At 39.6% G+C, this 25,520-nt stretch overlaps 1 protein-coding gene and 1 pseudogene across 1 annotated transcript in view; one reads left to right on the forward strand and one right to left on the reverse strand.

The window, feature by feature from the left end:
* The window catches only part of KANTR (KANTR integral membrane protein), a 35,492-nt gene that overhangs the window by 4,320 nt on the left and 5,652 nt on the right, over positions 1 to 25,520 (forward strand). The gene's annotated exons all lie outside the window — the stretch shown is intronic.
* On the reverse strand, positions 16,659 to 17,083 carry LOC142433930 (large ribosomal subunit protein eL31-like; annotated as a pseudogene).

Below are 25,520 nucleotides of genomic sequence, written 5' to 3' on the forward strand. Positions count from 1 at the left end.
GACAGGAAGTAGCAATGAAAATAATGTGATGGTTGGGGCGGGGGGTCAGCGCGTGAGGAACTGTATGAAAGGGTGGCGGCATGAGGGACATTGAGAACCACTGTGCTCTGAGTCCTCTTTGTGTCAGCTGCCCAACATGCCTCTCTTACCAGGAGGCTGGCAGGGTAGAGGGTAGGTATTCCTAATTGTCTTTTCTAGCTATTTTCGTGTTCTTCTTAAATAAACATATATTTTAGAAGTTTAAACATTTTATTTAAAATAATATCAGAAAAAATAAAATAATTGCAGACTTACAAAAAAGTTGTGAAAATAATGCAAAGAATTCTCACATATCCAGCACTTAGATTCCCCAAATGTAAACAAATTATGTAACAATAGTTCAGTGATCAAACTCAGGAAATTAACGTTAGAAATAAGTATTTAGCTAAGATTGTTGACAAATGTGCATAATTTATGCAGGTTTCACCAGTGTTTCCATGTATAAATTTTTTCAGTTCTAGGATCCAATCCAGTAGCTCACGTTCCATTTACTCTGGGAGAGTTCTTCAACCTTTCTTTGTCTTTCATGACTTTGATATTTTTGCAGACTCCTGGCCAATTACTTTATAGGTTATTTTTTATTTTGTGTTTGTCTGATGTTTCCATGCAATTACATTTCTTTTGCATTTTTGGCAAAATACAACAGAAGAGTTGTATCTTCAAGTGTTTCGTATCAGAAGGCACATGGCATCAATTTGCCACAATACGGGTTTGGTTCACTTTGACAGCTTGGTTAAGATGGTAAGTGTCTGTTAGGTTCCTCCACTGTAGTTACTCTTTAGTCCTTTGTAATTAGTTAGTTAGTCATTTAAGAATGAAGACTTTGAATTTATATAAATAGTAAACACCCTATTTTAAATATCAAGACATGCTGTACCATCAACTACCTCTCTGTTATAGCACATTTGCCCCATCAGTTCTCATTCCTAGAAGACTAACTTCTACCTTATTGTCACCCTCTCTGATGATTTTTTAATTCTCATAAGTAATCATTCCAATGTTCTCTCAATTCTGTGATCTGCTTCCCTACGATAATCTTACCCTTCAACCTTACCTCATCGAACCTACTCCAATAGTCTTAGCTTTATCTAGTCTGTGTTGCCCCATTAGCCTATCCTTCTACTTCACTCCTTCTAGAACTCCAATAACCACACCAAAATTCACCATATTTTCATGTTCTTTTAATAATTTTAGATTCCATTTTCCATTATTATAATCATTCTTTTGCACACAGCTTCACTTCCCTGACCCCTTCCTCTGTCACTTCAGCATACACACGAAGTAAAATCCCAACCTTGGTCATATTTGTGCCTGGGCCCACACAGCTCAACATAGCTGGAAAAAAAGTCACAGTCTTATTTTGGGTCTTATTTGAGATCTATGAACACGGACTTCAGCTGGACCCTTAATACTGTTCACTAGTTCTACTGCAGCTTTTGGATGTTTTTGAAATTACTATTTCATGCCCTTTTCTTTCCTTAAATCTCCAACACCTCCCTTCCCATTCTTACTCTCTGGCTTCATGCTTGACTGGAAAATTAAAACCATCCAAAGAAAACTTTCACAGATTTCCACCACCACATCTACCTACCAAACAATTCAATTAGCTTATTCTGCTGCTTTCTCTATTATGGAAAAACCGTCAACATTCAGTCACTCTACTTTGGCACTAGATCTTAGCCCTCTTACTTATTCAAGGACATCATCCTAGCAATGTTATCCTCTCTCTCCTGCATCAGCAGTTGCCACCCCCGCTACAAGGTAATTCCTATCATCATTCATACATTGTTATTGCTTCCATCTTTCTGTTATAACTTTAATGAGATATATTTTATCCATTCAAATGGTGACTTCAGTGGTTTTTAGTATATTCAGAATTATGCAAACATCCCCACAATACTTTTTATTAGAATATTTATATCTATCTACAAAAGAAACCCCATACCCATGAACTCCTCATTAAATCCCCTTTGCAGCCGTCACTCGCCATCCACTGCCAATGAGCTTATTCCCACTCAGAGTGACCCTTTAGGACAGAGTAGAACTGCTCCCAGGGTTTAAGCCTGCAACTCTTTACCGGAGCAGGTGGTCCGTTTGACCCAGTGACCTTGCAGTTAGCAGATCATTGCTTAGCTCACTATACCACCAGTGCTTGTTCTTCTAGCCCTAAGCAACCAGTAACCCATTTTCGAGATTTTACATAAATGGAATTATACACTAGCTTTTTAAAAAGAAATCATTTTATTGGGAGCTCTTACAGCTCTTCTAACAATCCACACCTCAATTGTATCAAGCACATTTGTACCTATGTTACCATCATCATTTCCAAAACATTTTCTTTCTACTTGAGCCCTTGGTATCCACTCCTCTTTTTTCCCCTCCCACCCACATGAACCCTTGATTATTTATAAATTATTTTTATGTTCCTATTTTACACAGTGCGCTGTCTCTCTTCACCCATATTTCTGTTGTTCATCCCCCTGGGAGAAGGGGGAGGGTGTACATCGATCATTGCAATCGGTTCCCCTTTTCACCCCCTTCTCCTTCCACCTTCCCTTTACCTTCATGTTATCACTACTCTCATCATTGGTCCTGAGGGATTTATCTGTCCTGGATTCTGTGTGTTTAGAGCTCTTATCTGTACCAGTGTATATGCTCTGGTCTAGCCAGATTTGTAAGATGGAACTGGGGTCATGATTGTGGGAGGAGGAAGCATTGTGTGTTTCGTTGGTGCTATACTGCACCCTGGCTGGCTTGTCCCTTCCTTGTGACCCTTCTGCGAGGGGATGTCCAGTTGTCTACAGATGGACTTTGGGTCTCCATTCCAACCCCCTCATTCACATCAAAATGGTTGTTTTGGGTCTTCTGATGCCTGATAGCTGATCCTGTGGACACCTCATGATCACACGGGTTGGTGTGCTTCTGCCATGTGGGCTTTGTTGCTTCCCTGCTAGATGGCCGCTTCTGTTTGTGTGGATACTTTAGAGAAACAAATCCACAGAAACTCATGTATAAGAGAGAGTTTTATACAAAGGTTAAGTGCACATCAAGAAAACATCCCAACCCAGTGCTGCCCAAGTCCACAAGTCCAACATTAACCCATATGTCCAAAACAATCCACAAAGTCCTGCTCCATCTCACAAAACAGATGCAATGATGCCAACTGCAGGAGGAAAGCCGAGTCAGTGAATGTGTAAGCATCTCAGCACTGGCAGGGGTCTCCACATGGCTGCTCTAGCACCCAGGGCTGCATCAGGGTAGGTCCATGCGGTTTCTCCTCAGGGATGTCTTGCAGGAAGTGAGCCTTGCCAGCTAAAGCAGGACACTGTCTAAGGCAGCTGCACCCTGGTCCAACCATCAGAGAACAAGAAACCCGAGAATTCGAAAGGCGAGGCTCACTGAGCCCTTTATCCATCCGCCCTTCAATTAATCCCACGTGTGTTTATTGGCCAGTTTGGCACAATAAACTAAGTACCTCACTGCTGTTTATCTTCAAGCCTTTAAGATCCCAGATGCTATATCTTGTACTAGCCAGCCACCATCAGCTTTCTTCACCACATTAGCTTAGGCACCCATTTTGTCTTCAGTGATCGTGTCAGGAAGGTGAGCATCACAGAATGCCAGGTTATTAGAACAAAGTGTTCTTGCATTGAGGGAGGACTTGAGTAGAGGCCCAGTGTCCATCTGCTACATAAACTTATATCCCTATTGTTATACATATATTTACATTTGTACATGCCTATGTTTATACCTCTATAAATGTCTTTTATGCCCTAGTTTTTTCCTCTCTTTCCTTTTACTTTCCTCCTGTCCCACTCTCATGTTTGACCTTCATTGGGCTCTCTGTACTTCCTCTCAGCTACAGTGCCATTGATTGAACCCCCACCAGGCATTCTATGCCCTCCTCACCCTTGATTTTAGATCTCTTGTTTGTTGGATTGTCGATGGGTTTGTTGGCTCGCCCCTCCCTTTCCCCCACCTCTCCTCTCCTCTGCCCCTGAACCATCACTCCCATTGCTTTCTCCTTGGATTGTTTGCCCTGCCTATTTTCTAGAGACATGAAAAAATAGCCTATGAATAGTTTCAAGTCTGTCTGCTGACCCTTATGAACGTTTTCCGATTGGATCTGATGCAGTGCCAAACCCTGCCCCCTGAGTCCGAAGTCTATTTTCAGAACTCCTTAGGGACTTTATTGCTTTGCTCCCTTTACTATTTTGTTGCGCTCTTTTTGTGTTTGCCCTGGTGTGGGTCAGACTGGGCACAGTTCCCGAACTGTGTCTCTGGTGTTGTCCTTGTAGCATTCTGGGTCAGTAAGGGACGTTGTGTCTTGTGGTGAGGCTGGCCCTAAGGTCCTCTCTGTGCATTAGCTGCTTTGAACAGGAATGTTATCCTCAAAGCTTGGGGGACCAGGATTCTGTGTTCTCTCTGTCTCTCTCTCTGTCTGTCTCTCTGTCTGTCTCTCTCTCTGTCTGTCTCTCTCTCTGTCTCTCTCTCTCTCTGTCTCTGTCTCTTTCTCTCTCTATGTTTTATATATATATATATATATATATATATATATATACATACATACATACGTATATCTATATATGCATGCTTTTTTTTAAAAATTAGCGTCTTTCTACCTCCAAAAGATTACTGCCGGTTCTACTTTAAAATGCATGGTGTTTCAGTGAGTCAGAATCATCTTGACAGACACTCGTGTGATTTTTATGAATTCTTTCACTTAAAAGTGTTTTTGAGGTTCATCCAAGTTTTTGTGTAAACGTATGGTTTCATTTCTCTTACATTGCAAGGTTATATAGTGATTTTGTGTTTAACTTTCTAAAGAACTGCCAAATTGTTTTCCAAAACAGCTACACCATTTTACATTCTCATCAGCATTGTATGAATATTCCAACTGGTTATACTCATCCTAGTGGATGTGAAATGGTATGGCATTGTGGTTTTGATTTTCATTTCCTTAATAACTAGTGAAAGGAACCCTGGTGGTATGGTTGTTACATGTTGGGCTGCTAACTGCCAGGGTCAGCAGTTCAAAACTACCAACCACTCCTTGGAAGAAAGATGAGGCTTTCTATCCCCATGAAGCGTTACAGTCTCTAATTCTAGCCCCAATCTAGGAATAGTTAGTTCTTATCATAGCGCCCTGCTTGATACATCCTCATGAAGAGATCACTGAAAATATGGGAGAGCAAAGTGTCGTGAAGAAACTAAAGTGAGGTATGAAAATTCACATGGAAGACGCACATCAGCCTGCATGATCCAAGCATTGTAAATACTATATTCCCAATCCCAAAGAGGGAATGGTATCAGAGTTTAGATTGCGAACACCAGCTTTGCAGAAGGCGATGAGTCACAGTGGAAAGCACAAACCCATTCGCAGAGCCCACATGGAGAATAAGCTTCTGGTGAACCCCTCTGAGCGTAGTTGAGGGCTTTGAAAAGCCCTGATATCATGCAGCGTGCATTGGAAAGTGGATGACGGCAGAGTCAGTTAAGTTAAAATTTAACACCTTATCATTTCATCTCCCTTTTGACCCGTTTCAAAGTTCTAGTTTTTAATATTTTCTGCTTTCTTTTAGATTGAGGCTTTTTCTCTATTTTATTTTGTTATTGTTATTGGCATTTTTGTTTCTTTATATTTTGGTTTCTGTATGTTTTTTTGGTATAGGTAATCCAGAATGGGTGAATCTATAGAGATAGTAACTGGATTAATGATTCCTTGGGAGTGTGGCAGGGGAGCTTGGGAGGAAATGAGCTAATAACAAAGCGTGTAAGAAAGAAGCCAATGTTCTAAAATTGATTGTGGTAATGATTATACTGTTCTTCATTTGATTGAACTATTGAATTGGATGATATATGGATTATGTCCCAGTAAAACTGGTTTTTTTAAAGAGTTAGTCTGACAAACTCACAGGAGCTGTTCCACCCTGTTCTATAGAGTCACTTCGAGTGGGCATAGACTCAGTGACAGCGAGTGAGAATGATGCTGAACCTGCTTTTTAAAAAACTTTTTATTGTGAATTTCATAAGGCATTTCAGTTTTATCATTACTCTTTAGCCATGCATAGTATTCCATTGTGTGTATGTACTAAAATTTATTTATACATTCTTCCACTGTTGGGCATAGGTTGTTTCCATTTTTTGTGCTTAACAGATTTATTGGCATATAATTCACATGTCATACAATTCAATAGTTCAGTCATATTAAAAAGTTGTATAATCATTACAATAATTTTAGAACATTTCTTTCTTTCCTGTACTCATTTTTATTAGCTCCTTATTTCTCCCAAACTTCCCCTGCCATACCTCCAAAAAACTATTTATCGAGTTACTATCTCTGTAGATTTACCTATCCTGGATTTCATATACAGAAAAACATACCCCCCCCAAAAAAAACAACCCAACAGCAATAACGAAGTAAAGCAGAAAAACCTCAATTAAAAATATTAAAAACTAGAAAATTTTTAAATAGATCGAAAGGGAGATCACATGACAAGGTATAGACTGTACAATGTTCTCTGATACCAAGGCTTTCATATCCCTCAAGTATAGTCATAGGGGATTCACCAGAGGCTTACTCCCTGTGTGGAACCTGCCAATAGGTTTGGGACTTCCACCATCACCCATGTTTCCATCGTCTTGCTATTGTGAATATTGCTGTGATGAGCATATGCATATATCTGTTCATACTGTAGCTCTTATTTCTTTTTTTAAAAAGTCATTTTATTGGGGGCTCATACAACTCTTATCACAATCCATACATACATCCATTGTGTCAAGAACATATGTACATTTGTTGCCATCATCATTCTCAAAACATTTGCCTTCTACTTGAGCTGTTAGTATCTGCTGCTCATTTCCCCCCAGTTCTTATTTCTTTAGGGCATATACTAGTAAAGGGCTTTCTGAAGCATGGATTTTATATTTCCAGTGGTTTGAGGAAGTACCATATCATTTTTCATGATGGTTGTACAGTGTTGCAATCCCACCAATCGTGTATAACAGTTCCAATCTAAAAAAAAAAACAAAAAAGGGGTTCCAGTCTTCTCTCCACACTCTTTCCAACACTTATTATTTTCTGTTTTTTTTTTTTACTTTGCTCTCAATCCCAGCATGGGCTGTTATCTTATTATTGTTATGATTTGCATCGTATTGAGCATCTTTTATGTGTTTCTTTAACATTTGTAGAGATCTCTCTGCAAATTCTTAGTCCTTTTTTTGAGAAAACTTTATTTATTTATTTTACCACAGGTACAAGTTTTATTAAGTAACAGAATGTAATTTGGTATCACAATCAATAGGCTATGCATTGGCATTCATATTAAAGAACCATGTAGGCAAATTTGCTCTTCTTCAGGACAGGCCTGTTCTCTCCGTCCCTCTGACATTTTGCCCCTGAAGGTAGGCCCATTTCATAGTTCCATCTCTATAGGCTCCTCTCAGCTCCTTGGGGATATCCTGCCTGTGACACTCTCTTGACTGAAAATTCCTTTCTGGACCTGTCTCCTTTGGCCTGTCACTGTGTCCTTTCTGCCCTGGTCATTATCTCTACTGGTGCAGCTCTTGGTCCATGAATATTACAGTCCATTTTGCCAGACCAGCAGTATACCAGTGCCTATTAGGTAGAGGTTCAAGATGTTCCATGATTTGCTCTGCAGCATCTCGCCAAACTAAATAGCCAACAAGTAAACAAGTCTTCAGGATGTGGAAACTGGTGAGTCCCAGATCCATAGATCAGGTAGGTATCCATCTGGAGGGTTGGCCTCAGTAATGTGTTTGCAAAAGCTGATGAACCGAAGTGAAGTTGTTGAATCTGGTCAGCTACTAGGTTGCAGGGGCTGAGGAATCCAAATGGGAAGGTCAGACAGCAAGCTGTTGGCTCACGAAGCGGAGGAAGCTCTCATATCAGGTCACACAGGCACCTCACAGTTGCAAGGATGTTAAGGAAATGGCTCATGCATTTCTTGAAGCTGGCAAATCCCAAATCCATGGCTTCATTCTGCACTGTGTGGCTGTAGAGGCTTGTGGGAACCCATGCTCTGAATTGCTGTGCTAGTGTGGGGAAAGAGCCTTCCAGACTTCCACAGGGCGCATGAGCACCTCATTGTTCTTCCAGCTTTTAAACTCTCTGGAGGTGAATACAGACTTTGGGTTGGCATCTCCCCCGCGGCTGCCAGACCAGGTCATTGAGAACATCTGGGACCGTGGAACCTCCCCGGAGGTTAAGGCGCCACCAAAATGTTGCATGTTGTGAGAAATTAATAACCACTATAATGCCCTTTATGCGCAAATTGGAAGTATTTATTCTAGCTGGCAATTCCCCCCAAGCTTTTTAATTATTTATTTTGCTTTTTATTTATGTTTTAAAAACGTTTTATTCTGAGTTAGGTGAAGATTTATAGAACAGATGATAATTTTACATTCAGCAATTCATACATATTCTGATTTAACTCATTCATTACAATCCCCTCAATGAGCCATTGCTTATACCACTTCATCCCTGTGTTTCCTGTTAGCCTTTTCCTTCTTCACTAACCATTCTAAACTTTGTCCTTGGGTAAATGCTACCCTTTTTATCTTAAATGGTCGATTATGCTAATGGGGAGGTGAGTTCTGCCCCAGATTTGAAAAGTAAGGAATCCCACCCATCTCTATCCCGCTAATAAGCCTGGTGTTTGTTATGAGTTTGCATTCTGTTGCATTTCCCCCGCCGCTACCACTACCACCACCACCCAGGTTCTTCTAGTGTGCTCCTTCTCAGAGTACTTGGTAGTGGTAGCCAGGCACCATAATGACTGCATCGCATTATATTCGATCTTATCATTACTGCATCTTAACTGCCATTTCACTGAGAACCCTGACCACTCCAAATTGATACAAAAACCTTAACTGTACTATTCCCACGTTGAAAAGTAGAGTCTGGGTCCTTTCCTCTGGAATCTGAGTTCTGTGTCTTAGTCTCTTTTTTAAATAAGTTATCTTCTAATTTTTAAATTGTAGGAATTCTTAAGGAAATTCTGGTGGTGTAGTAGTTACACATTAAGCTGCTAACCTCAAGGTTGGCAGTTCAAAACCATCAGCCACTCCAAGGGAGAAAGATGAGGCTTTCTACATCCCAAAAGAGCTACAGTTTTGGAAAACTGTAGGGACAGTTCTACCCTATCGTATAAGGTCAATATAAGTCACAATTGACCCAATGATAGTGAATACGTAAATAGACAGATAGAAGCTATACTTTCTTGTTACTTTGAATATCTCCTAATTCTTTCTTTAAAATTGGGTCTTTAAAATAAACTATTCTAATACTAGCATTCCTGCACCACCAAGATTTGTTTTTGTTGCTGCTTCTTGTTACTGTTGAATTATTTTCCTGGATTAATTCTATAGATTCTATGTTCTCTGCAGTGTGTGGTCCCCAAGTTCTCTGATATTAGTTTGTTTTTTTTGTTTTTAAATTCCTGTTTTTCTTTTTAAGCCTGGTTTTCTGGGTGATTAGAATTTGATTGTTGACCAATGATTACTCAGAATAATTCCTTAAATTCCTTGTCTATGTGTCTTCTACTCTTTGTCAAGGGAAGCTCACCTTTAAACCTCATTAGTGTACAAGATAGCCTTAGCCCTCACTTCCTGTTTGCATAGGCCCTCATGGTGAGCCAGAAATGAGGGACGGGGTCCTCTTTTTTACAGGTGTTCCCTGGGTACATGCACAGCCCTTTAGATCCTCGGCAATATGTCAGAGCTTTCCAAAGTTCCCTATCGTTATCTAACTCTCCAGGGTTTCCTTTTAAATTTCCAGTGAAAGTAATCTCTCAATCAAATACCTTTATTGTCTATAATACTGTTGGTTTTGAGTACGGAACCACTGAGGTGAAGAAGAATTGAGGATGGAAATGGCTACAAGATAAAATGATACAGACCTTGCTGTCTTACTGAGAAACGGAAGTTTTTCTTGGATAGATAACTTTTTACTTCATTCTTTGACATTGGTTAATTGCCAGAGTTCTGAAATGGCTGATTTTAATTGTTTGTCCATTTTTTTTCGTTGTTTTAGAGAACACAAATTCACCAAGGTTCTCGTTCCACTGTCCCAGTCTTCTCCTGTTGTCCCTATCTTCACACACACACATACACACTTAAAAGTCCTTCTTAACCCACAATCCCTTGCAATGCTCTCTTTCTCTATTCTCTTAACATGAAAACTCACGGAAAGAGTTGTCTTTCCTCATTTCCTCCTTCTTCTATTCTCTCTTGTTCATTTAAAATATACTAGATATTTAAACAAGCAGCCACCTAGCAGGGAAGCAAATAAGCCCACAGGGAAGAAGCACACCAGCCTGTGTGATCATGAGGTCTCGACAGGACCAGGTATCAGGTATAAAAAAAAAAACCCAAAACAAACTATTATAAAATGTGAATGGGGGTGGGGGTGGGGGTTGGAGTGGAGACCCAAAGCACATCTGTAGACAATTGGACATCCCTCACAGAAGGGTCACAAGGAAGGGACAATTCAACCAGGGTGCAGTATAGCACCGATGAAACACACATCATTCCTCTAGGTCCTGAGTGCTTCCTCCCCCATTCCCCACCAACTACCATGACCCATTTCTACTTTACAAATCCAGTTACCTGTTTTTGATCAGGATTCTTGTATAGAATCTTTTATCAAAATATTTCATAATGATAGCCAGGAACCATCCAGTTCTGGCCTCGTGGAGGCAATCAGCCACACATTCCGTATCTTCCTCCTATTCTGGACTCATCTTTCTCTATTGCTTTGGGAGAGTAGAGACTAATTGTTGTGACTTGATGGCCATTGCCAAGTTTTTAAGACCCAGACACTACACAGTTAACTAGGAAGTAGAAAAGAAACACATTATTAGGTCAATAAACTAGACTATCCCATGAAGCCTCAACCCTAACCCTCCAACTAATTCACCAAATTCCATAAGGTTTTTGGTTATACATAAGTAGCCTTAGAAGCTATTCTTATGTGTTGTTGCCTTTTCTTTTCTTTATGATATATTTGTTTTAGAAATTCTTAATTTTAATTAGTTAAATGAATCAACATTTTCTCAATATCAAGCATTCTTTATACCTTGTCTCCCCTAATCTACTGTCTTAAAGATACTTAAAATTTTCTTCTAATAAAATTTTACCTTTTTAAGAATAAGGGACAATTTTGGTAGATATTATAACATATACAACTTTGTAATAATAACCACCAAAAATGTGTGATTACATAAGTAGATATATATGCATATATGTGTATAAGAAGGCACATGTGAGTAGATGGGTATGCATATATAGGTACATCTATAGACATGGTTTGTGTGCTGCATATATATAATAAAGTATATAGGGGGCACAATGGTGGATACTCTCTAAACATACAAACTCCTTTCAGATTTGGTCTACTACATTTTGAAGGCTTAGGAGAGTAGTCAGAGGGGGACAATTTGATCAATTAGCATGACATAGGTCACAAAGATACTGTTCTAAATCCTAGTTTGGGTTTCATGAGTTAAGATTTGTGAACTTCCCATATTGGCCTGAGGTGATCTGCCAAAATGGTTCGGCATTCACTTGACCTAGAAAGTGCCACAGAATAACACCTGTGAAATTGTCCATGTCATCAAGGGGATGCATTTGCAAAAAAACACCAATTATTTGAAGGATGTCACTTTGCATATGCACTGTGCGCCTTTCCAGCTTAACAATGGTGGAGTTGGTAGGTAGGTATGCCCAGGTCAAACAGTGGAGTTGGGATCCATGTTGGTGGCCCAAAAATAGTGCTGATATTTTTCGGCACACACTTAAAAATGCAGAAAATAATGCTGCATTTAGATGTGCATTCTCTGGGCATTGAGCACATCTGGGTGAAAAAAAATTCCAAGATATGCTCCTGGACTTAACAGAGCTCATGATTGGATCGACTCATACATAAGTTCCTCCTGCCATGCTGAAATGATCCTTACAGAAGAAGGAACAAATTGTTTATAAACCAGAAGAGGATGTTGCATAGAAGAAAAAGATCTCCAGAAGAAACCGAAGAAGCAAAAGTTTATGACTTGAGGGTAAAATAAGCTTCAAATAAAAGCTAATAACTTTTTAAAATCTTTGATGTTACCATGTAAGATACAAGTATTGGTCTGTATTCACCCAAAACAAAAGAGAAATAAGGGAACCAATGACTCAAAGAAGAAATTAGTATATAGTACTAATAGCTCCCACAAACCATGGCCTTATATATCCTGAGACCAGAAGAACTACATGACGTGCAGCTACCATTAACAACCGTTTGGACTAATGGATACAATAGATGGGCCTGGATAGAATGGGAGAAAAATGTAGAACACCAAATTGCTAAAACAAAGACCAGACTTATGGGACTGGTGCTTGAGATACAGTTTAAACTTGGAACTGAATCCACTCCTGGAGTTCATCTTTTACTCAAATAATATATTGGCATATAAAATGATCAATATCACCCGTTAGTGTTATGCTCCTTTAAATAATTATGAGAACAAATGGTCAATTAAAAACTTCTTGCCGAGAGGGGTAGGTAGGGGAGAGGAAGGCGGGAGCCAAGGGACAAGGGAACAACAAGTAATCTAATGTTGGAGGCAGGAGGGTGTAGAATCCAACCCTACCAGGATTGGATCAAGTGCTATGTAGCCAAGAGGAATTACTGAAAGATGACTGAAGGTCACACACAATAGTGGGACAAGAGGAAAGTAAAAGGAAATATAGGCAAGAACTAGAAGGCAAAGGACATATATAGAGATAAATACAGGCACATACATATATAAATATACTTATATAAAATACATTTATATGTTAAATATTAATGTAGCGGATGGACATCAGGCCTCTATTCAAGTCCTCCCTCAAAGCAAGAACACTTTGTTCTAATAACCTGGCATTCTGTGATGCTCACCTTCCTGGCACAATTGCTGAAGACAAAATGGGTGCATAAGCAAATGTGGTGAAGAAAGCTGGTGGTGCCCGGCTATTAAAAGATATAGCATCTGGGCTCTTAAAGGCTTGAAGATATACAAGTGGTCATCTAGTTGGGAAGCAACAAAGCCCACATGGAAAAAGCACACTACAGGAACAAGTATCAGGCATCAAAAGATCCAAAACAAACAATCATCAATGTGAATGAGGGGGGGCAGAGTGGAGACCCAAAGCCCATCTGTCGACAATTGGACGTCCCTTCACAGAAGGGTCACAAGGAAGGGGCAAGCCAGCAGGGTGCAGTGTATCACCAATGAAACATAACATTCCTTTTGCTCTTTAATGCTTCCTCCCCATAACCCCAGTTCTACCTTACAAATCTGGCTAGACCAGAGCATGGACACTGGTACAGAAAAGAGCTCTTGACAAACCAAATCCAGGGCAGATAACTCCCCCAGGAACAGTAATGGGAGTAGTGATACCATGAGGGTAGGGGGACGGAAGGGGAAACCAATCTCAATGATCTACATATAACACACAAACACACCCAGGTAACGAACAACAAACATGGGTGAAGGGAGTCAGTGGACAGTGTAAGATAGGAAAGTAATAATAATCTATAAATTATCAAGGGTTCATAAGGGAGGAAGAGGGAGGGAAAATGAGGATACCAAGGGCTCAAGTAGAAAGAAAATGTTTTAAAGATATGGCAACATATGTACAAATGTGCTTGGCACATGGATGTATGGATTATTATGAGAGCTGTAAGAACCCCCAATAAAATGATTTTTAAAAAACACAATCGAGCCAATTCTGACTCCCGATAAGACAGGGTAGAACTGCCCCTGCGACTTTCGAAGACTGTTACACTTTAAGAGAGTAGAAGACGTCCTCTTTCCCCCGAGGAGTGCTGGTGGTTTCAAACTGCTGACCTTTGGGTTAGAAGCCCAACATGGATTCACTAATGCGACCAGGACTCCTAAATGGCCAATATTTATCTTAAGGTTAGGGGAGCAGATAAGCTAGTTTGAAGGAAACGTAAAAAGCAGAATGGAGATAATGAGGATGCTAATACATTATGAAAAATATAACCAATGTCACTGAACAATATGTGTAGAAATTGTTCATGGGAATCTCATTTGTTGTAAGCTTTCACCAAAAATACACACACATGTGCACACACACAGGTTTGCCTTTCATATTTGAGTCCTGAATTTAATTTTATGTGGTATAAGGTAGGGAGGGGGCTCAGGAGATGCTGAGGGATCGATGTTGGGCTGCTAACCATAAGGTTGGGAGTTCAAAACCACCAGCTGCTCTACAAGAGAAAGATGAGGCTGTCTGCTCGTGTAAGATTTACAGTCTAGGAAACCATATAGAGGCTCATTCTGAGTCAGAATCTACTTGACAGCACTGCAGTTTTTTGGATTTTTTTAAATTAGGGAACCAATTTCATAGGTGTAATTGTTATTTTCCATAGATATAATTGTTTTGTTTGCTTTTACAAAGTGTATAGTGTTTTCTTATTTACATAAAATGATTAAAAGCAATAATCTCAAACTTTGATGTGTATAAGGTAGCCATTTTAAAAAGAATAATAAATCAATGCATAATACAAAGTTAATGAGAGGAAAATGGGATAATAAAATTATATTTGAAAGAAGGCAAGGGAGGAGGGAAAAAAGTGAAATACGATGGGATACCCCCCCCCCCCAAAAAAAAACAACTTAAAAAGCGCCGCTGGGCAGAGCTCTTGTAGTATGCATTTTTCCCACCAGGCGTGCCTCCGGCAACTTGCTCTGAGTCAGTGAACCTAGTGGAGTCACCTGGGAAGGTTCTCTCTGATCCCAGTGAATTTTTTCCGTGAAAGCAGTTTCTTTCGAACCTTGATTTTTGTTCAGTAAAAATGTAGCAGGAACTGTTACAATGCTAAACACAGCTTACAAGGACAGCGCTATGGGAAAAACTCAAGTGTATGAGTTGTTTTCACATTTCAGAAAAGGTGAAATGTTGATTGATGATAAACCTCATTCTGGATGTCTGTCAACTTCTGGAACAGACAAAAAAGTCAACAAAATTGTTGTTCGAAGACCAATGACGGACCATAGAAAAGATGGGGAAGTTATTTGGACTATTGTAATGGAAGATTTGGAAATGAGAAGGGTTGGTGTGAAATTTATGCCTTGGGTTCTAGCTGACCAGGAAAAAGAGCATCAAGTGGGAACATGCTGCTCTTTGAAAGAACAGCTCTGAAGTGACCGAGACTTTTTTCCAAGGTCATTCTTGGTGATGAGATTTGGTGCTATTCTTATGACCCTGAAAGCAAACATCAACCAAGCCAGTGGAAGATGCCATCACCACCTTGTCCCCTCAAAACTCATCAATTGAAGTCAAAGATCAAACCATGCACATTTGGTTTTTTGATGTGAAGGGAATAGTACATTTTGGAGTTTGTTCTACCAGGTCAGACTGTTAATCAAGCTTTCTCTTTAGAGGTTCTGTAAAGAAAGCACAACAATGTGTGACAAAAAAGAAAGCCTGATTTGTGGCAGACGAGGGACTGCTTTTGCCACCATGACAATGCACCTGCTCATGCAGCCATCTCAGTGTGCCAGTTTTTGGCAAAAAAACCCAAAAAACGGCATGCCTCTCTTGCCCCACATAACATACTCACCTGACCACTCTCCATGTGACTTCTTTTTGTTTCAATGAATGAAGAGGGGCGTGAAAGGACACCAATTTGATGACATAGAAGAGGCGAAGAAAAAAATGAAGAAGGTGTCAGCCATCAAGCAGATGAATTTGAAAAATGTTTCCAAGAATGGGATTGCAGATTTGACAAATGTATTAAGCGTAGTGGAGAGTACTTTAAAGGTGATACGGTTGTTTTGTTTTAAAAAATTAAATACATAGCTTTGAAAAATACTGGTTTTTTAGGGGAGTATATTAAATGAAAACTAAATATTAAATGCCTGGTATAAAGTAAACTTTAAAAATTTTAACAGTTTTGTTGACATAATTCACATATCATACTGTTCAGTAAACATATTAAAGAGTTGTACAATCATCACAACAACCAATTTCTGAACATTTTATTCTTGTGTTCATTAACTCTCCATCCCCCCACCTAAAGTAAGCTCTCTAAATGTGTATGTCAAGAGAAATGCAGAACATCTCTCAAATGTATCCACTTTCTCCAACATCTCATGCCATTCCTCTGGTCTAAGTAGCCAGTCCCTGTATTACAGAAACTTCCACTCTTTCCCGGATCTAGTCTCTTAACTCCCACCTTGACTCATCTCTACTTGCAAAAGTTAGAGTTATCTTCTTTTAAATTTCACTTTGTTCTTGTTCAAACTATACATTTTGTTCTTGTTGAGACAACAAAATGCACAAATTCAACCTGTTCTACATGTAAAATTCAGTGACATTCTTGGTGGTGGTGGTGGTGGGGGGTATCCAGTAGCATAAACCCACTGCCATTTAAGTTTCCTATATAATCTTTTGAGTTGCTCTTGTTACTTTGATCCCATGGGAATAGTTCTTAAAATTGCATAATGCTCTAGACAGGGATTTTTCTGTTTGTTACCAGTTAAGGTAAACTATTACTTGGGTTTTTTTTTTTCTTCCAGCTTAAAAACCTTTATTAGAATCAGCCACTAGTTTTCATCCCCGTTGACTGTAGGTTTTGAAAGTGGTGACGGGCACGTAGGTGACCAGTGTGTAGAGCTTGTTTGGGGAATCTTCATCCTCGTTTCGTTTCCTGGACAACCGCACACGGATGCGGTACGGGACGTTCCTGATTCCTTTGGCCCACACAGCTTTGTTGAGCCTGGTGTCGATTCGTACATCTGGTGTCCCCATCTCCTTCATGGCAAACTTCCGAATCTCCTTGAGCGCCCGAGGGGCACGCTTCTTGAAGCCCACGCCATGGATACGCTAGTGAATGTTGATGGTGTATTCCCTGGTCACGACCTCGTTGATGGCCGAACGGCCCTTCTTCTTCTCACCGCCCTTCTTCGCGGGAGCCATAGCGCCGGGACCAGGCTGGAAAGGAAGAGCGCAAGGAATTGTGGGAGAAGGAAAGCCCCTATTACTTGGTTTTAAGAAGACTTTAGGGGATATTTTTGGTTTAAAGTTTAAACATCTCAGTTTTTTCAGGCGTCCATTTAGCCTCTATGGCTCCAGAAAGTATGGATTTCATGAGAATTTGAAATTATTTTTGGCAATTTCCACTTTTTTTCTTTTAGTAAAACTTTATCATTTTCTATATATAGTCTTGCATTGTTAGTTTTCTCCTTAGTGTTTTTGCTATTATAAATTGGATCTCTTTTTTATTGTGGTGAAAATATACACAACAAAATCTTCCCAATTCAACAGTTGCCACATGTGGTAGTTAAATAATCCCCTGTCAACTTGAGAATATTACGAGTGAAGGGGTAGTGGGCAGGAGGGAGGTAAAAGGAAACAGAGGCAAGATCTAGGAAGCAAAGCTGTAGATAGAGGTATAAACATAGGTGTACACTTATGTAAATACATTAATTCATAAAAATAGAGGTATTGGCTTATGTACCTATATTTATATGGCAATACACTGAGATAATGGATGGACTTTGGGTTTCAGCTCATGCCCTGCCTCAATTCAAGAACATTTTTGTGTTAGTCTGGGTAAACTAGAGAAACAAATTTATAGATATGCGTGTATAAAAATAGGTTTATACCAACAAACAGTCCTCGAACTAACTACAAGCTTTTCTTTCTTGTTGTGTTTTGTTATTTTTTTGTCATTGGAATTACTGTAACCCAAATGAAGGCTGAGCATGATAGTGGGAACAAGAGAAATAAAGGAAAGAGCTAGGGGCAAAGGGCAATTATAGAGGTCTAAATAAAGGCATGTACATATGCAAATATATTTATATATGAGGATGTGGAAATAGATCTATGTGCATATATTTATAGATTTAGTATTAAGGTAGCAGAAGGACATTGGGACTCCACTCAAGTACTCCCTCAATGCAAGAATACTTTGTTCTATTAAACTGACATTCTATCATGCTCACCTTCCTGACACAACTGTTGAAGACAAAGCAGGTGAATAAGCAAATGTGGTGAAGAAAGCTGATGGTGCCCTACTATCAAAAGATATAGCATCTGGTGTCTTAAAGACTTGAAGTTAAACAAGCAGCCATCTAGCTCAGAAGCAACAAAACCCACATGGAAGAAGCACACCAGCCTGTGCGGTCACGAGGTGTTGAAGAGATCAGGCATCATCATTACCATAGTGAATGAGGGGGAGAGTGTGGAGTGGAGACCCAAAGCCCATTTATAGGCCACTGGACATCCCCTTACAGAAGGATCTCGTGGAAGAGACGAACTAGTCAGGGTGCAATGTAGCAACGATGAAACACAACTTTCCTCTAATTCCTAAATGCTCCCTCCTCCCTCACTATCATGATCCCAATTCTACCTTACAAATCTGGCTAGACCAGAGGATATACACTGGTACAGATAGAACTGGAAACAGGGAATCCAGGGAGGATGATCCCTTCAGGACCAGTGGTGTGAGTGGCGATACTGGGAGGGTAGAGGGAGGGTGGGTTGGAAAGGGGGAACCGATTACAAGGATCTACATATTACCTCCTCCCTGGGATATGGACAACAGAAAAGTGGGTGAAGTGAGACGTCAGATAGGGCAAGATATGACAAAATAATAATTTATAAATTACCAAGGGTTCCTGAGGGAGGGAGGATCAGGGAGGGAGGGGAAAAATGAGGAGCTGATGCCAGGGCCTTAGGTGAAGAGCAAATGTTTTGAGAATGATGAGGGCAATGAGTGTACAAATGTGTTTGACACAATTGATGTATGTATGATTGTGATAAGAGTTGTATGAGCCCCGAATAAAATGATTGTAAGCATCTCAGCACTGGCAGGGATCTGTTCATGGCTTCTCAAGCTTCAAAGGTCTGGTTGCATCAGGGTAGGTCCATGTGGTTTCTTCAGCTCAGGGCACTAGCGTAGTTCCATGTGTCTTGTCAGCTGCAATGTCTTCCAGGAAGTCAGAAGGGAGAGAGGGAGGGAGGGAGGGAGGAGAGAGAGAGAGAGAGAGAGAGAGAGAGAGAGAGAGAGAGAGAGAGAGAGAGAGAGAGAGAGAGAGAGAGAGAGAGAGAGAGAAAGTGTCTCCTGCCTCCAAGAAGGAAATACCGGAATTCCCAGTATCTTTAGGGGAAGAGCATGCCCACACAGAAGCCTCATTGGCTATGACCCGATTGACAGAGTAGATACCACCCCTTCACTCTTAAACCTCTTAAGTCCCAAATTGACACCAGATTATGTAACTACCACACCTGTGTTGCAGTCGCCTCGAATTCTGTGATGCTCACCCTCCTGGCACAATCGCTCAAGACAAAATAGGTGCATAAGAAAATGTGTTGAGGAAAGCTGGTGGTTCCCGGCTGTCAGGAGGTATAGCATCTGGGGTCTTAAAGACTTGAAGTTAAACAAGCAGCCATCTAGCAGAGAAGCAACAAGCCCACATGGAAGAAGCACACCAGCCTGTGAGGTCATGAGTTATCTACGGGATCAGGTATCAGAAGACCGCAAACAAACAAACAAAAACATATTGCTGAGAACAACGCAGGTTGGAGCAGCAGAGTAGAGACCCAAAACCCATCTGTTGACAATAGGACATCCCCTCACAGAAGGGTCATAAGGATGGGATGTATAGCACCAGGGCACGGTAGAGCACCAATGAAACAACATTCCTCTGGGTCCTTGAGGCTTCCTCACCCCCACTATCATGACCCCAAGCCTGCCTTTCACTGCAGACTATGCTGGAGCATGTGCACAGGTACAGAGAAGAGCTCACAAAACAGGAAATCCAGGAACAGAAATGGGAGTCGCAATACCAGGAGGGTAGGGGGAAGGTGGAGAGAGGAGGGGAGGAAAGGGGAACCGATTGCAATGCAATGACACACACACACACACACACACACATACCTGGAAGATGAACAACAGAAACCATGGGGTAACGGAGACAGTGATCGGTGTAAAATATGGAAATGATAATTTATCACTTATCAAGGGGTTACGAGAGCGGGTGGGGAGGGTAAAAAGAGCTGATACCAAGGGCTCAGTAGAAAGAAAATGTTTAGAAAATAATAATGACAACATATGTACACATATGCTTGATACAAAAGAGGTATAAGAGCCACCAATAAAATGATCTTTTAATAAAAATTAATAATAAATAAAAGTGGATTCATTTTTTTTTAAGTGACGGATTGGAGTCCAGCCTGTCAATCAGGTCACAGCCTGATGTCTCCATGTGAGTGTGGCCTTCTCATGAGGATTCTGGGAACTTCCTCTCTTTCTACCTGGAGGCGGGCCACATACCCTCTCTCTGCCTTTGCCTTCCTGTGGCTAAGACGTGGAGCTATGCTGAGATCTGACCAAGCCATGAAGTGGAGACCTGCGGAGTCAGCCGTGTGATGGATCCACAAAAGTTTGTACCCACGTGCATGCAGTCTTCCTGCATTCCACATCATTGCAAGTGGCAATGTGAGTCTGAAGAGGAATTTATGGACTAGTATCGGACATATGTGGTAATATTGGACTTATGGACTTGATCTGGAGTTTGCTGGGATGTTTTCTCAATATACAATTGCTCTTTGATATAAAGCTGTCTCTTCCACATATACAAATGTCTACGAATTTGTTTCTCTAGTCAACCCAGACTAACACACCATGTGTACAATTCTGTGACATTGATTAGATTCGTCATGCTGTCCAACCTTTATCATTATCCTTCCTTTGCCAAATTTTTCTACCACCATTAACATAAGATCAATGCCCCTTATAAACAAAAGCTCATCTTTCCCATCATTCTCCCACTCCTAGTAACCATTAATAATGTGTTTCTATATATTTTATGATTTCATATAAGTAAACTGATTTGTCCTTTTGTGACTCACTTATTTTTGCTCATTATAATGTTTTCTAGATTCATCCATGTTGAGTCGTGCATCAGGACTTCATTTCTCTTTATGGAGGGCTCATACACATATGTCATGTTTTGTTTATCCATTGATCTATTAATGGACATTTTAGTTGTTTCCATATTTTGTCTATTGTGAAAAATGCTACAGTGAACATTGGGGTGTTTATCTCTTTTGCAGGTGTAAGTGAAATTAATTTTTATACTGGCATTAAAGCCTCATCTTATTAAAATTTTTATTATTTAAGTAAATTTTAGAATAATTTCAGACTTATAGAATAATACAGAGTTCCTGTATATTCTTCACCGTGGTACATTTTTCAAAACTAAGATGCCAATTTTTGTGTGTTACTATTAATCAATACTCAGATTTTATATGGCCTTAATATGTTTTCCATGTATGTCCTGTTTCCAAGATCCAATTCATGATATCACATTGAGTTCCATTATCATGTCACCTTAGTGCCCCCTGACTTTACTTGTTTTTAATAATGGTCAGTTTTGACAAATACTAGTCAAATATTTTGAAGAATTACCCTCAATTTGAATTTCTCTAAGGTTTTCCTCATGATTAGGGTGTGGGATTTTAGAAAGCACACTGCAGAGGTGAAGTACCCTCAATATATTATATCAGGACTGCATGATGTCACTGCATAATTTTGTCAAAGTAGTATTTGACAGGTTTCTCCATTCTAAAGTTGTTATTTTTCATACTGTATTAGAAAGCTGTTATGTTCATCCTGGTAGACTAGAGAAATAGACCTAGGGATACTCATATGTATATGAGAAAGAGCTTTCTATACAAGAGCAATTGAATACTGAGAAAACATCCCAGCTCAGTCCAGATCAAGTCCATAAGTCCAGTATTAGCCTATATGTCCAATACCAATCTATAAAGCCCTCTTCCAATTCATGAAACACATGCAATGACGCCGAATGCAGGAAGATCACAGACCAGTGGGTGGGAAGTCTTGTGGATCCAGTGGCAGTAGAGACATCTCAGCACTGGCAGGAGTCTCCACATGGTTCCTTCAGCCCCGAAGGTTTGGTTCCAGCAGCCTCTCTCCATGTGTCTTCTCCACAGGGATGTCTCGCAGGAAATGAGCAGAGAGAGTGTGTCTCCCGCCTCCAAGGAGGAAAACGGGTTCCTAGAATCCCCAGGAGAAGGGCATGCCCCCACAGAGGCCTCATTGACAATGATCTGGTTGACAGAATAACCTCCACTCTTAACCTTCAAATTGACACCAGATTATGTAATCACCACAGTTGTCTTGTCATACTTCATTCCTTAAAAGAATCTAGTTTCGCCCTCAAAGGGCAGAGGAGAAATTGAATGCCTACTGGAGGGAGTTGTGGCTACACCATTATTTAGAATTCTGTAAGGGATTCTTGATTTGTTTATCAGTATGAGCTCACATATATTTATTTAATAATCTGAGTTACAAACATACTCTGTGTTTTTTGTTTTTGTTGATGTTCAAATACAACTTTGACAGCTAGGTCTCTTTCAGGTTGGCTCCTTTGTCCTTTTGACATGCCTCCATCCCTTAGTTGTTGAGTATTTCCTTGCTTTGGGGTACTACAAAATGCTCCAGGTTTATCTTGTATTTTCCTGGCCCAACCCTAGAATGAACCTTCTCTCCAAAAAAACCATATTCCTTTTGTTGGAAAATATTATCTCTTATTATTTCTTACAAGTTGTCTGTAGGTACTTTCATGTTTTCCAAATTGATAACCATATCAGCTATAACTGATAGCAATTTTGTTATGTTTTCTTTTTCTTTTCATTTTTTATGCCTTTAGTTTTCTCATCTCAGACGGCCAGCATCTCCGCTGGTGTTGAATAGAAAAGGTGATAGTGGGCATCTTTGTCTTGTTGCATATTTTCCAGGAAGTTGCACTCCCTGTTCCTTGTTAAGGAGAAAGACGAGGCTTTCTACCCCTGTAAAGAGTGTTTCCTATAAAGAGTTACAGTCTCAGAAACCCACTAAGCAGTTCTATCCTACCTTACAGAATCGCTGTTGTTCAGAATTAACTCAGTCGCAGTGAGTTTAGTTGGTTCCATTAAGAATATTTGCTGCATGGTAAATAATAAACATCTTAAGAAAAAAATAATTAAAGTGTAGTAAAAGAAAGTAATTTTGGAAATACTCTTGTTTCAAGAGCCAATATTCATGAGATGGAATTATTTTCCATTATGAAAGAATAAATTGCTAAATTGACATCAAATGCCTATACTGCTAATATCAACTTTGTATTAGCTCTTATGATGTAGAAAGATTGGGGATGAAGGAAAGCATTCTTTAATTTGGGGAAGTAAACCATTAATTCTGTCTTCACTTATTTAAAATTCTTATGGCAATATTTGTTGCACCAGCTACTCAGGTCTGTGTTGAGAGAGTTGTTTGAAAATTAAAAGTTCATCTTATAAGACAATAGCTATAGCTTAACTGAAAAACAATACTAGAGGATATTGTTTTAGTTAGGTTTAATTATGTTTGATGTTTCCTGAAATAACTGAATAACGGTGTATGCACTATATCTCTATTTGTAATAAAATATTTTACATGTTACAGGAAAAAAGCATATTTGCTGTAGCTTTCTACAGATTTTACCAGATTAAGCAAATTTTATACTTTTCATCGATGCTAAGATTTTTATGTTTGTTTGTTCATATTACTTTGTTTTTAAGCATAAAAGAATGTTGAAGTTTTTAATCAAATGCTGTTTTAGCTTCATAGCATGCTTATATGTTTTCTTTCACTAACTTGGTAATGTGATAAATGACATTTATAGGCGTTTTTTTTTCATGTTGAACCACCTTTGCATTTCCAGTATAAATACAGTTTGGCTATGATCTTTTCATTTTTACACAGTTCTGGATTTGATTCAAGGAACACGCTGGTTAAGATTCAGCTGATAATGGAAAGGCTGGGGATTTGAACCCATTAAGCACTCTAACAGAAAAACGTGGCCGCCTGCTTTCATAAAGTTTATAGCCTTGGGAACCCTGTGGGGAAATTCTCTTCTATCCTACAGGGTTGCTATATGTTGGAATCAACTTAATGGCAATGGGTTTTTGTTTTTGTTTTGTTTTGCCAATATTTTGATAGAATTTTTATGTCTATGTCCATGAGTGACATTGGCCTTTAATTTTCCTTTTTTGTGATGTTCTTATTTGCTTTTGACTTCAAAGTTCTACTGGTAGAAAAGGAGTCAAGAAGTTTCCCTCTTTGTCCAGTCTCTGGAAGATAATGAATGACTCCGGAATGATCTATTCCTTAAAAGTTTGATAGAACTCTTCTGTAAAACTGTGTTTATGTCCTTTTCAATATTGAACCTAGTGTTAAATTTCTAAATAAAATATTTTCTAGTGTCTAAATAAGATACTTGGAGTTTAACATATTGTTTTATATCAGGTTTCATGCATGAAATAGCCTCACACAAATCATCATCAAGATTTCTTGATGAATTTTTCTAGTTCTTGAGTCACACTCACTATCAACAAAAATCTGTGTTTGGATAAGTAGGTGATAATTAAAACCACTTAAATCATTAAAAATGTATAACAATCAGAATCATATATAATAGCTGTTTGTTTCACTGACAAATATGTTGTTGAGACTTCAGTTTTTTAATTATTTTAAAAATTTAATCGTCATTTTATTGGGGGCTCTTACACCTCTTGTAACCATCAATTGTATCAAGCACATTTTTACATTTGTTGCCATCATCATTTCCAAAGCATTTTCTTTCTACTTGAGCCCTTGATATCTGCTCCTCTTTTTCCCCCTCTCTCCCCAACCCTCCCACCCTCCTGAACCTTTGATAAATTGTAAATTGTTTTTATTTTCATATTTACAATATCCTTTGTCTCCCTTCACCAACGTTTCGGTTGTACGTCCCCCTGCAGGGGAGGTGTACCCCCCTTCTTCCCTTTCTCCCACCTTCCCCTACCCTCATAATATTGCTACTCTCATTTTTGGTCCTGAGAGGTTTATCTGTTCTCCATTCTGTGTGTTTAGAACTCTTATCTGTACCAGTGTCCAAGCTCTAGTCTAGCCAGATTTGTAAGATAGAATTGGGGTCATAATAGTGCAGGGGGGAGGCGGAGGCATTAAAGAGCCAGAGGAATATTGTGTATTTTGTCAGTACTATATTGCACCCTGGCTGTCTTGTCCCTTTCTTGTGACCTGTTTGTGAGGGAAGGTCCAATTGTCTACAGATGGGCTTTGGGTCTCCATTCCGATCCCCCTCAAGGCCATGGCAATGGTTGTTTGTTTGGGGTCTTCTGATGCCTAATACTTGGTCCCATACCTGATGATCACACAGGTAGGTGTGCTTCTTCCATGTCGGCTTTGTTGCTTCCTTGCTCGATGGTCACTTATTTATCTTCAAGTCTTTAAGACCCCAGACACGATATCATGTCATAGTCAGGCACCATCAGCTTTCTTCACCAAAATAGCTTATGTACACATTTTGTCTTTAGCACTCATGTTGGGAAGGTAAGCATCACAGAATGCCAGG

Source organism: Tenrec ecaudatus, chromosome X (assembly GCF_050624435.1).
Source record: "Tenrec ecaudatus isolate mTenEca1 chromosome X, mTenEca1.hap1, whole genome shotgun sequence".
Taxonomy (NCBI): Eukaryota; Metazoa; Chordata; class Mammalia; order Afrosoricida; family Tenrecidae; genus Tenrec; species Tenrec ecaudatus.